Raw genomic sequence first — 13494 nt, 5'->3', positions numbered from 1 at the left:
CTATCACCCCTTTCACCCCTCTGTCACCCATGTACACTCTTCTACACCCCTACGTCACCCATGTACACTCATCTACCACTCATGTACACTCCTCCACACCCCTCTGCCACCCATGTACACTCCTATACACCCCTCTATCACCCATGTACACCCCTCTTTAGCCCTCTGTTACTCATGTACACTCCTCTATGCTTCACTGTCACCCATGTACACTCCTCTACACCCCCTCTGTAACACATGAACATACCTCTACACCCCTCTGTTACCCGTGTGCACTCCTCTATGCTCCTGTCACCCATGTACACCCATTTACACCCCTCTGTTACCCAATTACACTCCTCTATGCTCCTCTGTTATCCATGTACACTCCTCTATGCAACTCTGTCACCCATGTACACCCCTCTGTGACCCATATACCCCCCTCTATCACTCCCTACACCGCCCTGTCACCCATGTACACTCTTCTACACCCCCTGCCACCCATGTACACTCCTCTACACATCCTGTGCCACCCATGTACACTCCTCTACATCCCTCTGTCACCCACGTACACTTCTGTACACCCCTCTGTCACCCATGAACACCACTCTACACCCCTCTTTTACCCATGTACACTCCTCTATGCTTCACTGTCACCCATGTACATTCCTCTACAACCCCTCTGTAACCCATGAACATCCCTCTACACCCCTGTTACCCATGCACAGTCCTCTACACTCCTCCGTCACCCATATACACTCCTTCACACACCTCTTTCACCCATGTACTCCCCTTTACAACCCTCTGTTACCCATGTACACTCCTCTGTGCTCCTCTGTTACCTATATACACTCCTCTACACCCCTCTGTCACCCATGTACACCACTCTAATACCCAGGTATACTCCTCTACACCCCTCTGTTATCCATGTACACGCCTCTACGCTACTCTGTCACCCATGTACACTCCTCTACACCCCCAACACCCTCTGTGACCCATGTACCCCCCTCTATCACCCCCTATGCCCCCCTGTCACACATGCACACTCCTTTACACACCTTCTGCCCCCCATATACACTCCTCTACATCCCTCTGTCAGCCATGTACACTCCTGTACACCCCTGAGTCACCCATGAACACCCCTCTGTGACTCATGTACACCCCTCAAAACCCCTCTGTTACCCATGTAAACTCCTCTACGCTCTTCTGTCACCCATGTACACTTCTCTGCCCCCCTCTGTTTCCCATGTACACTCCTGTACACTCCTCTGTCACCCATAAACACCCCTCTGTTACCCATGTACACTCCTCTATGCTCCTCTGTCACCCATGTACACTCCTCTGCACCCCTCTGTCCCCATATACACTCCTCTACACCCCTCTGTTTTCCATGTACACTCTTCTACGCTCCTCTGTCACCCATGTACACTCCACTACACTCCCAACACCTCACTGTCACCCATGCACACCTCTCTGTTACCCCACGCCTTCCTGTCACCCATGTACACCCCTCTATCACCCATGTACACTCCTCTCTCACCCATGCACTTTCTTCTACAGCCATCTGTCACCCCTCTACACCCCTCTGTCACCCATGTACACCCCTATATTACCCCCCTACACCCCTCTGTCGCCCCCTACATCCCCTGTCACCCATGTACACTTCTCTACACCCCTCTGTCACCCATGTACACTCTTCTACACACCTCTATCACCCATCTACAACCCTGTGACCCATGTACACCTCTCTATCACCCCCTAGACTCCTCTACACCCCTCTGCCACCCATATACACTTCTCTACACCCCTCTGCCACCCGTGTACACTCCTCTACACCCCATATTGTGAATTGCGGCTTTTTCCCTTTGTTTAATTTTCTTTGCTCGTCAACTTTGGTAGGGGTGCCAAGCAAAAAACATTTTTTCCAAGGGGTGCCTTGAGACGAAAAAGTTTGGGAAACACTGGTCTAAAGTAAACTTGTAAACTCTGCAGTCAGTTTAGTCTATTCTGTTAAATATTGAAAAGGGGTATTCCTACAAATAAAAAAACACAGAGAATAAGGATCATAAATGTTCCTAATCACTGTACCTGAGATATCCGTTGTGTTATATAAGAAGCTGTCCATAGACGATATACTTATTAACAACACATATATCTTCTGTATAAGGGAGAGACTATAACATCTCGGCAGGTCTAGATATTACATCTAGCCTAATTGTTATCAGTAATTAATATAAATATTAATTACCTGTCTCATGGTTCCTTTTTTGCAGCTGACGCGGGTATATGTCAAGTTCACCTTTTCACCGAGCATCAGTCACCTGTAAAAAGACACAGGAATGATAACATGTTCCTTATACATGCTACAGACGCTAATATATATAACACTCTAGGGCCAGAACTACTTATCTCAGGAATTATGAAACTGCATAAGAAAAAGGAACAAAAAAAGATGGAACACATAGGAATCTAGATGATATTTTAACTTAAAATATAATGTATAGTTTTAATATTTTTTTTTATTAATTATTTTAACTAAATTTTTTATAATATAAATATATATATATATATATATATATATATATATATATATATATATATATATAAATAACAGTTAATCATGTAATGGGAATGTATGCCTTTTAATTTTAAAAGGGTTGTTGAATTATTTTATGAAATGGTTTACCCCTCTGTCACCCCTCTTTTTCCCCCCTTGTTATTCTTGTCCACCCTTCTTTCACACCTGTTCACTTTCCTTGTCTCCCATGTCCACCCCCCCCCCCCCTGTCATCCACCTTGGCCACCTCTCTGTCTCCCCTGTCCTTCCCCCTGTCATCCATGTTCTCCATCTGATCACCCCCAGTTTACGCTTCTGTCACCTATGTACACCCCTCTACACCCATCAGTTACCCATGTACACTCCTCTACGCTCCACTATTACCCATGTACACTCTTCTACAACCTTCTGTCAACCATGTACACCCCTCTACACCCATCTCTCACCCCTACACCCCTATGTCACCCCCTATGACCCCCTGTCGCCTCTCTCCCCCATGTAAACCCCTCTATACCCCTCTGCCACCCATGTACCCTCTTCTACACCCCTTTCACCCATGAACATCCCTTTGTCACCAATGTTCACTCATCTACCACTCATGTACACTCCTTTACACCCCTCTGCTACCTTCAGTTACCCATGTACACTCCTCTACTCTCCACTTTCAGCGATGCACACTCATCTACACCCATCTGTCACCCATGTACACCCCTCTACTCCCATCTCTTACCCCTACACCCCTCTGTCACCCATGAAAACCCCTCTACACCTCTCTGCCACCCATGTACTCTCTTCTACACCACTCTTTCACCTATGTTAACCCCTCTGTCACCCACTACGCCCCCTGTCATCCATGTAAACTCTTCTACACTCCTCAGTTACCCATGTACACTCTTCTACGCTCCACTGTCACCCATGTACACTCCTCTACACCCCTCTGTCACCCATGTACACTATTCTACACCCATCTGTCACCCCTCTACACCCCTCTGTCACCCATGTACACCTCTCTATCACCCCTTTCACCCCTCTGTCACCCATGTACACTCTTCTACACCCCTACGTCACCCATGTACACTCATCTACCACTCATGTACACTCCTCCACACCCCTCTGCCACCCCTCTATCACCCATGTACACCCCTCTATAGCCCTCTGTTACTCATGTACACTCCTCTATGCTTCACTGTCACCCATGTACACTCCTCTACACCCCCTCTGTAACACATGAACATACCTCTACACCCCTCTGTTACCCGTGTGCACTCCTCTATGCTCCTGTCACCCATGTACACCCATTTACACCCCTCTGTTACCCAATTACACTCCTCTATGCTCCTCTGTTATCCATGTACACTCCTCTATGCAACTCTGTCACCCATGTACACCCCTCTGTGACCCATATACCCCCCTCTATCACTCCCTACACCGCCCTGTCACCCATGTACACTCTTCTACACCCCCTGCCACCCATGTACACTCCTCTACACATCCTGTGCCACCCATGTACACTCCTCTACATCCCTCTGTCACCCACGTACACTTCTGTACACCCCTCTGTCACCCATGAACACCACTCTACACCCCTCTTTTACCCATGTACACTCCTCTATGCTTCACTGTCACCCATGTACATTCCTCTACAACCCCTCTGTAACCCATGAACATCCCTCTACACCCCTGTTACCCATACACAGTCCTCTACACTCCTCCGTCACCCATATACACTCCTTCACACACCTCTTTCACCCATGTACTCCCCTTTACAACCCTCTGTTACCCATTTACACTCCTCTGTGCTCCTCTGTTACCCATATACACTCCTCTACACCCCTCTGTCACCCATGTACACCACTCTAATACCCAGGTATACTCCTCTACACCCCTCTGTTATCCATGTACACGCCTCTACGCTACTCTGTCACCCATGTACACTCCTCTACACCCCCAACACCCTCTGTGACCCATGTACCCCCCTCTATCACCCCCTATGGCCCCCTGTCACACATGCACACTCCTTTACACACCTTCTGCCCCCCATATACACTCCTCTACATCCCTCTGTCAGCCATGTACACTCCTGTACACCCCTGAGTCACCCATGAACACCCCTCTGTGACTCATGTACACCCCTCAAAACCCCTCTGTTACCCATGTAAACTCCTCTACGCTCTTCTGTCACCCATGTACACTTCTCTGCCCCCCTCTGTTTCCCATGTACACTCCTGTACACTCCTCTGTCACCCATAAACACCCCTCTGTTACCCATGTACACTCCTCTATGCTCCTCTGTCACCCATGTACACTCCTCTGCACCCCTCTGTCCCCATATACACTCCTCTACACCCCTCTGTTTTCCATGTACACTCTTCTACGCTCCTCTGTCACCCATGTACACTCCACTACACTCCCAACACCTCACTGTCACCCATGCACACCTCTCTGTTACCCCACGCCTTCCTGTCACCCATGTACACCCCTCTATCACCCATGTACACTCCTCTCTCACCCATGCACTTTCTTCTACAGCCATCTGTCACCCCTCTACACCCCTCTGTCACCCATGTACACCCCTATATTACCCCCCTACACCCCTCTGTCACCCCCTACATCCCCTGTCACCCATGTACACTTCTCTACACCCCTCTGTCACCCATGTACACTCTTCTACACACCTCTATCACCCATCTACAACCCTGTGACCCATGTACACCTCTCTATCACCCCCTACACTCCTCTACACCCCTCTGCCACCCATATACACTTCTCTACACCCCTCTGCCACCCGTGTACACTCCTCTACACCCCATATTGTGAATTGCGGCTTTTTCCCTTTGTTTAATTTTCTTTGCTCGTCAACTTTGGTAGGGGTGCCAAGCAAAAAACATTTTTTCCAAGGGGTGCCTTGAGACGAAAAAGTTTGGGAAACACTGGTCTAAAGTAAACTTGTAAACTCTGCAGTCAGTTTAGTCTATTCTGTTAAATATTGAAAAGGGGTATTCCTACAAATAAAAAAACACAGAGAATAAGGATCATAAATGTTCCTAATCACTGTACCTGAGATATCCGTTGTGTTATATAAGAAGCTGTCCATAGACGATATACTTATTAACAACACATATATCTTCTGTATAAGGGAGAGACTATAACATCTCGGCAGGTCTAGATATTACATCTAGCCTAATTGTTATCAGTAATTAATATAAATATTAATTACCTGTCTCATGGTTCCTTTTTTGCAGCTGACGCGGGTATATGTCAAGTTCACCTTTTCACCGAGCATCAGTCACCTGTAAAAAGACACAGGAATGATAACATGTTCCTTATACATGCTACAGACGCTAATATATATAACACTCTAGGGCCAGAACTACTTATCTCAGGAATTATGAAACTGCATAAGAAAAAGGAACAAAAAAAGATGGAACACATAGGAATCTAGATGATATTTTAACTTAAAATATAATGTATAGTTTTAATATTTGTTTTTATTAATTATTTTAACTAAATTTTTTATAATATAAATATATATATATATATATATATATATATATATATATATATATATAAATAACAGTTAATCATGTAATGGGAATGTATGCCTTTTAATTTTAAAAGGGTTGTTGAATTATTTTATGAAATGGTTTACCCCTCTGTCACCCCTCTTTTTCCCCCCTTGTTATTCTTGTCCACCCTCCTTTCACACCTGTTCACTTTCCTTGTCTCCCATGTCCACCCCCCCCCCCTGTCATCCACCTTGGCCACCTCTCTGTCTCCCCTGTCCTTCCCCCTGTCATCCATGTTCTCCATCTGATCACCCCCAGTTTACGCTTCTGTCACCTATGTACACCCCTCTACACCCATCAGTTACCCATGTACACTCCTCTACGCTCCACTATTACCCATGTACACTCTTCTACAACCTTCTGTCAACCATGTACACCCCTCTACACCCATCTCTCACCCCTACACCCCTATGTCACCCCCTATGACCCCCTGTCGCCTCTCTCCCCCATGTAAACCCCTCTATACCCCTCTGCCACCCATGTACCCTCTTCTACACCCCTCTTTCACCCATGAACATCCCTTTGTCACCAATGTTCACTCATCTACCACTCATGCACACTCCTTTACACCCCTCTGCTACCTTCAGTTACCCATGTACACTCCTCTACTCTCCACTTTCAGCGATGCACACTCATCTACACCCATCTGTCACCCATGTACACCCCTCTACTCCCATCTCTTACCCCTACACCCCTCTGTCACCCATGAAAACCCCTCTACACCTCTCTGCCACCCATGTACTCTCTTCCACACCACTCTTTCACCCATGTACACCCCTCTGTCACCCACTACGCCCCCTGTCACCCATGTAAACTCTTCTACACTCCTCAGTTACCCATGTACACTCTTCTACGCTCCACTGTCACCCATGTACACTCCTCTACACCCCTCTGTCACCCATGTACACTCTTCTACACCCATCTGTCACCCCTCTACACCCCTCTGTCACCCATGTACACCTCTCTATCACCCCTTTCACCCCTCTGTCACCCATGTACACTCTTCTACACCCCTACGTCACCCATGTACACTCATCTACCACTCATGTACACTCCTCCACACCCCTCTGCCACCCATGTACACTCCTATACACCCCTCTATCACCCATGTACACCCCTCTTTAGCCCTCTGTTACTCATGTACACTCCTCTATGCTTCACTGTCACCCATGTACACTCCTCTACACCCCCTCTGTAACACATGAACATACCTCTACACCCCTCTGTTACCCGTGTGCACTCCTCTATGCTCCTGTCACCCATGTACACCCATTTACACCCCTCTGTTACCCAATTACACTCCTCTATGCTCCTCTGTTATCCATGTACACTCCTCTATGCAACTCTGTCACCCATGTACACCCCTCTGTGACCCATATACCCCCCTCTATCACTCCCTACACCGCCCTGTCACCCATGTACACTCTTCTACACCCCCTGCCACCCATGTACACTCCTCTACACATCCTGTGCCACCCATGTACACTCCTCTACATCCCTCTGTCACCCACGTACACTTCTGTACACCCCTCTGTCACCCATGAACACCACTCTACACCCCTCTTTTACCCATGTACACTCCTCTATGCTTCACTGTCACCCATGTACATTCCTCTACAACCCCTCTGTAACCCATGAACATCCCTCTACACCCCTGTTACCCATGCACAGTCCTCTACACTCCTCCGTCACCCATATACACTCCTTCACACACCTCTTTCACCCATGTACTCCCCTTTACAACCCTCTGTTACCCATGTACACTCCTCTGTGCTCCTCTGTTACCTATATACACTCCTCTACACCCCTCTGTCACCCATGTACACCACTCTAATACCCAGGTATACTCCTCTACACCCCTCTGTTATCCATGTACACGCCTCTACGCTACTCTGTCACCCATGTACACTCCTCTACACCCCCAACACCCTCTGTGACCCATGTACCCCCCTCTATCACCCCCTATGCCCCCCTGTCACACATGCACACTCCTTTACACACCTTCTGCCCCCCATATACACTCCTCTACATCCCTCTGTCAGCCATGTACACTCCTGTACACCCCTGAGTCACCCATGAACACCCCTCTGTGACTCATGTACACCCCTCAAAACCCCTCTGTTACCCATGTAAACTCCTCTACGCTCTTCTGTCACCCATGTACACTTCTCTGCCCCCCTCTGTTTCCCATGTACACTCCTGTACACTCCTCTGTCACCCATAAACACCCCTCTGTTACCCATGTACACTCCTCTATGCTCCTCTGTCACCCATGTACACTCCTCTGCACCCCTCTGTCCCCATATACACTCCTCTACACCCCTCTGTTTTCCATGTACACTCTTCTACGCTCCTCTGTCACCCATGTACACTCCACTACACTCCCAACACCTCACTGTCACCCATGCACACCTCTCTGTTACCCCACGCCTTCCTGTCACCCATGTACACCCCTCTATCACCCATGTACACTCCTCTCTCACCCATGCACTTTCTTCTACAGCCATCTGTCACCCCTCTACACCCCTCTGTCACCCATGTACACCCCTATATTACCCCCCTACACCCCTCTGTCGCCCCCTACATCCCCTGTCACCCATGTACACTTCTCTACACCCCTCTGTCACCCATGTACACTCTTCTACACACCTCTATCACCCATCTACAACCCTGTGACCCATGTACACCTCTCTATCACCCCCTAGACTCCTCTACACCCCTCTGCCACCCATATACACTTCTCTACACCCCTCTGCCACCCGTGTACACTCCTCTACACCCCATATTGTGAATTGCGGCTTTTTCCCTTTGTTTAATTTTCTTTGCTCGTCAACTTTGGTAGGGGTGCCAAGCAAAAAACATTTTTTCCAAGGGGTGCCTTGAGACGAAAAAGTTTGGGAAACACTGGTCTAAAGTAAACTTGTAAACTCTGCAGTCAGTTTAGTCTATTCTGTTAAATATTGAAAAGGGGTATTCCTACAAATAAAAAAACACAGAGAATAAGGATCATAAATGTTCCTAATCACTGTACCTGAGATATCCGTTGTGTTATATAAGAAGCTGTCCATAGACGATATACTTATTAACAACACATATATCTTCTGTATAAGGGAGAGACTATAACATCTCGGCAGGTCTAGATATTACATCTAGCCTAATTGTTATCAGTAATTAATATAAATATTAATTACCTGTCTCATGGTTCCTTTTTTGCAGCTGACGCGGGTATATGTCAAGTTCACCTTTTCACCGAGCATCAGTCACCTGTAAAAAGACACAGGAATGATAACATGTTCCTTATACATGCTACAGACGCTAATATATATAACACTCTAGGGCCAGAACTACTTATCTCAGGAATTATGAAACTGCATAAGAAAAAGGAACAAAAAAAGATGGAACACATAGGAATCTAGATGATATTTTAACTTAAAATATAATGTATAGTTTTAATATTTTTTTTTATTAATTATTTTAACTAAATTTTTTATAATATAAATATATATATATATATATATATATATATATATATATATATATATATAAATAACAGTTAATCATGTAATGGGAATGTATGCCTTTTAATTTTAAAAGGGTTGTTGAATTATTTTATGAAATGGTTTACCCCTCTGTCACCCCTCTTTTTCCCCCCTTGTTATTCTTGTCCACCCTTCTTTCACACCTGTTCACTTTCCTTGTCTCCCATGTCCACCCCCCCCCCCCCTGTCATCCACCTTGGCCACCTCTCTGTCTCCCCTGTCCTTCCCCCTGTCATCCATGTTCTCCATCTGATCACCCCCAGTTTACGCTTCTGTCACCTATGTACACCCCTCTACACCCATCAGTTACCCATGTACACTCCTCTACGCTCCACTATTACCCATGTACACTCTTCTACAACCTTCTGTCAACCATGTACACCCCTCTACACCCATCTCTCACCCCTACACCCCTATGTCACCCCCTATGACCCCCTGTCGCCTCTCTCCCCCATGTAAACCCCTCTATACCCCTCTGCCACCCATGTACCCTCTTCTACACCCCTTTCACCCATGAACATCCCTTTGTCACCAATGTTCACTCATCTACCACTCATGTACACTCCTTTACACCCCTCTGCTACCTTCAGTTACCCATGTACACTCCTCTACTCTCCACTTTCAGCGATGCACACTCATCTACACCCATCTGTCACCCATGTACACCCCTCTACTCCCATCTCTTACCCCTACACCCCTCTGTCACCCATGAAAACCCCTCTACACCTCTCTGCCACCCATGTACTCTCTTCTACACCACTCTTTCACCTATGTTAACCCCTCTGTCACCCACTACGCCCCCTGTCATCCATGTAAACTCTTCTACACTCCTCAGTTACCCATGTACACTCTTCTACGCTCCACTGTCACCCATGTACACTCCTCTACACCCCTCTGTCACCCATGTACACTATTCTACACCCATCTGTCACCCCTCTACACCCCTCTGTCACCCATGTACACCTCTCTATCACCCCTTTCACCCCTCTGTCACCCATGTACACTCTTCTACACCCCTACGTCACCCATGTACACTCATCTACCACTCATGTACACTCCTCCACACCCCTCTGCCACCCCTCTATCACCCATGTACACCCCTCTATAGCCCTCTGTTACTCATGTACACTCCTCTATGCTTCACTGTCACCCATGTACACTCCTCTACACCCCCTCTGTAACACATGAACATACCTCTACACCCCTCTGTTACCCGTGTGCACTCCTCTATGCTCCTGTCACCCATGTACACCCATTTACACCCCTCTGTTACCCAATTACACTCCTCTATGCTCCTCTGTTATCCATGTACACTCCTCTATGCAACTCTGTCACCCATGTACACCCCTCTGTGACCCATATACCCCCCTCTATCACTCCCTACACCGCCCTGTCACCCATGTACACTCTTCTACACCCCCTGCCACCCATGTACACTCCTCTACACATCCTGTGCCACCCATGTACACTCCTCTACATCCCTCTGTCACCCACGTACACTTCTGTACACCCCTCTGTCACCCATGAACACCACTCTACACCCCTCTTTTACCCATGTACACTCCTCTATGCTTCACTGTCACCCATGTACATTCCTCTACAACCCCTCTGTAACCCATGAACATCCCTCTACACCCCTGTTACCCATGCACAGTCCTCTACACTCCTCCGTCACCCATATACACTCCTTCACACACCTCTTTCACCCATGTACTCCCCTTTACAACCCTCTGTTACCCATTTACACTCCTCTGTGCTCCTCTGTTACCCATATACACTCCTCTACACCCCTCTGTCACCCATGTACACCACTCTAATACCCAGGTATACTCCTCTACACCCCTCTGTTATCCATGTACACGCCTCTACGCTACTCTGTCACCCATGTACACTCCTCTACACCCCCAACACCCTCTGTGACCCATGTACCCCCCTCTATCACCCCCTATGGCCCCCTGTCACACATGCACACTCCTTTACACACCTTCTGCCCCCCATATACACTCCTCTACATCCCTCTGTCAGCCATGTACACTCCTGTACACCCCTGAGTCACCCATGAACACCCCTCTGTGACTCATGTACACCCCTCAAAACCCCTCTGTTACCCATGTAAACTCCTCTACGCTCTTCTGTCACCCATGTACACTTCTCTGCCCCCCTCTGTTTCCCATGTACACTCCTGTACACTCCTCTGTCACCCATAAACACCCCTCTGTTACCCATGTACACTCCTCTATGCTCCTCTGTCACCCATGTACACTCCTCTGCACCCCTCTGTCCCCATATACACTCCTCTACACCCCTCTGTTTTCCATGTACACTCTTCTACGCTCCTCTGTCACCCATGTACACTCCACTACACTCCCAACACCTCACTGTCACCCATGCACACCTCTCTGTTACCCCACGCCTTCCTGTCACCCATGTACACCCCTCTATCACCCATGTACACTCCTCTCTCACCCATGCACTTTCTTCTACAGCCATCTGTCACCCCTCTACACCCCTCTGTCACCCATGTACACCCCTATATTACCCCCCTACACCCCTCTGTCACCCCCTACATCCCCTGTCACCCATGTACACTTCTCTACACCCCTCTGTCACCCATGTACACTCTTCTACACACCTCTATCACCCATCTACAACCCTGTGACCCATGTACACCTCTCTATCACCCCCTACACTCCTCTACACCCCTCTGCCACCCATATACACTTCTCTACACCCCTCTGCCACCCGTGTACACTCCTCTACACCCCATATTGTGAATTGCGGCTTTTTCCCTTTGTTTAATTTTCTTTGCTCGTCAACTTTGGTAGGGGTGCCAAGCAAAAAACATTTTTTCCAAGGGGTGCCTTGAGACGAAAAAGTTTGGGAAACACTGGTCTAAAGTAAACTTGTAAACTCTGCAGTCAGTTTAGTCTATTCTGTTAAATATTGAAAAGGGGTATTCCTACAAATAAAAAAACACAGAGAATAAGGATCATAAATGTTCCTAATCACTGTACCTGAGATATCCGTTGTGTTATATAAGAAGCTGTCCATAGACGATATACTTATTAACAACACATATATCTTCTGTATAAGGGAGAGACTATAACATCTCGGCAGGTCTAGATATTACATCTAGCCTAATTGTTATCAGTAATTAATATAAATATTAATTACCTGTCTCATGGTTCCTTTTTTGCAGCTGACGCGGGTATATGTCAAGTTCACCTTTTCACCGAGCATCAGTCACCTGTAAAAAGACACAGGAATGATAACATGTTCCTTATACATGCTACAGACGCTAATATATATAACACTCTAGGGCCAGAACTACTTATCTCAGGAATTATGAAACTGCATAAGAAAAAGGAACAAAAAAAGATGGAACACATAGGAATCTAGATGATATTTTAACTTAAAATATAATGTATAGTTTTAATATTTGTTTTTATTAATTATTTTAACTAAATTTTTTATAATATAAATATATATATATATATATATATATATATATATATATATATATAAATAACAGTTAATCATGTAATGGGAATGTATGCCTTTTAATTTTAAAAGGGTTGTTGAATTATTTTATGAAATGGTTTACCCCTCTGTCACCCCTCTTTTTCCCCCCTTGTTATTCTTGTCCACCCTCCTTTCACACCTGTTCACTTTCCTTGTCTCCCATGTCCACCCCCCCCCCCTGTCATCCACCTTGGCCACCTCTCTGTCTCCCCTGTCCTTCCCCCTGTCATCCATGTTCTCCATCTGATCACCCCCAGTTTACGCTTCTGTCACCTATGTACACCCCTCTACACCCATCAGTTACCCATGTACACTCCTCTACGCTCCACTA

The sequence above is a fragment of the Hyla sarda genome, chromosome 2, assembly GCF_029499605.1.
Source record: "Hyla sarda isolate aHylSar1 chromosome 2, aHylSar1.hap1, whole genome shotgun sequence".
NCBI classification, from domain to species: domain Eukaryota; kingdom Metazoa; phylum Chordata; class Amphibia; order Anura; family Hylidae; genus Hyla; species Hyla sarda.
Note: the sequence above shows the minus strand (reverse complement) of the source record.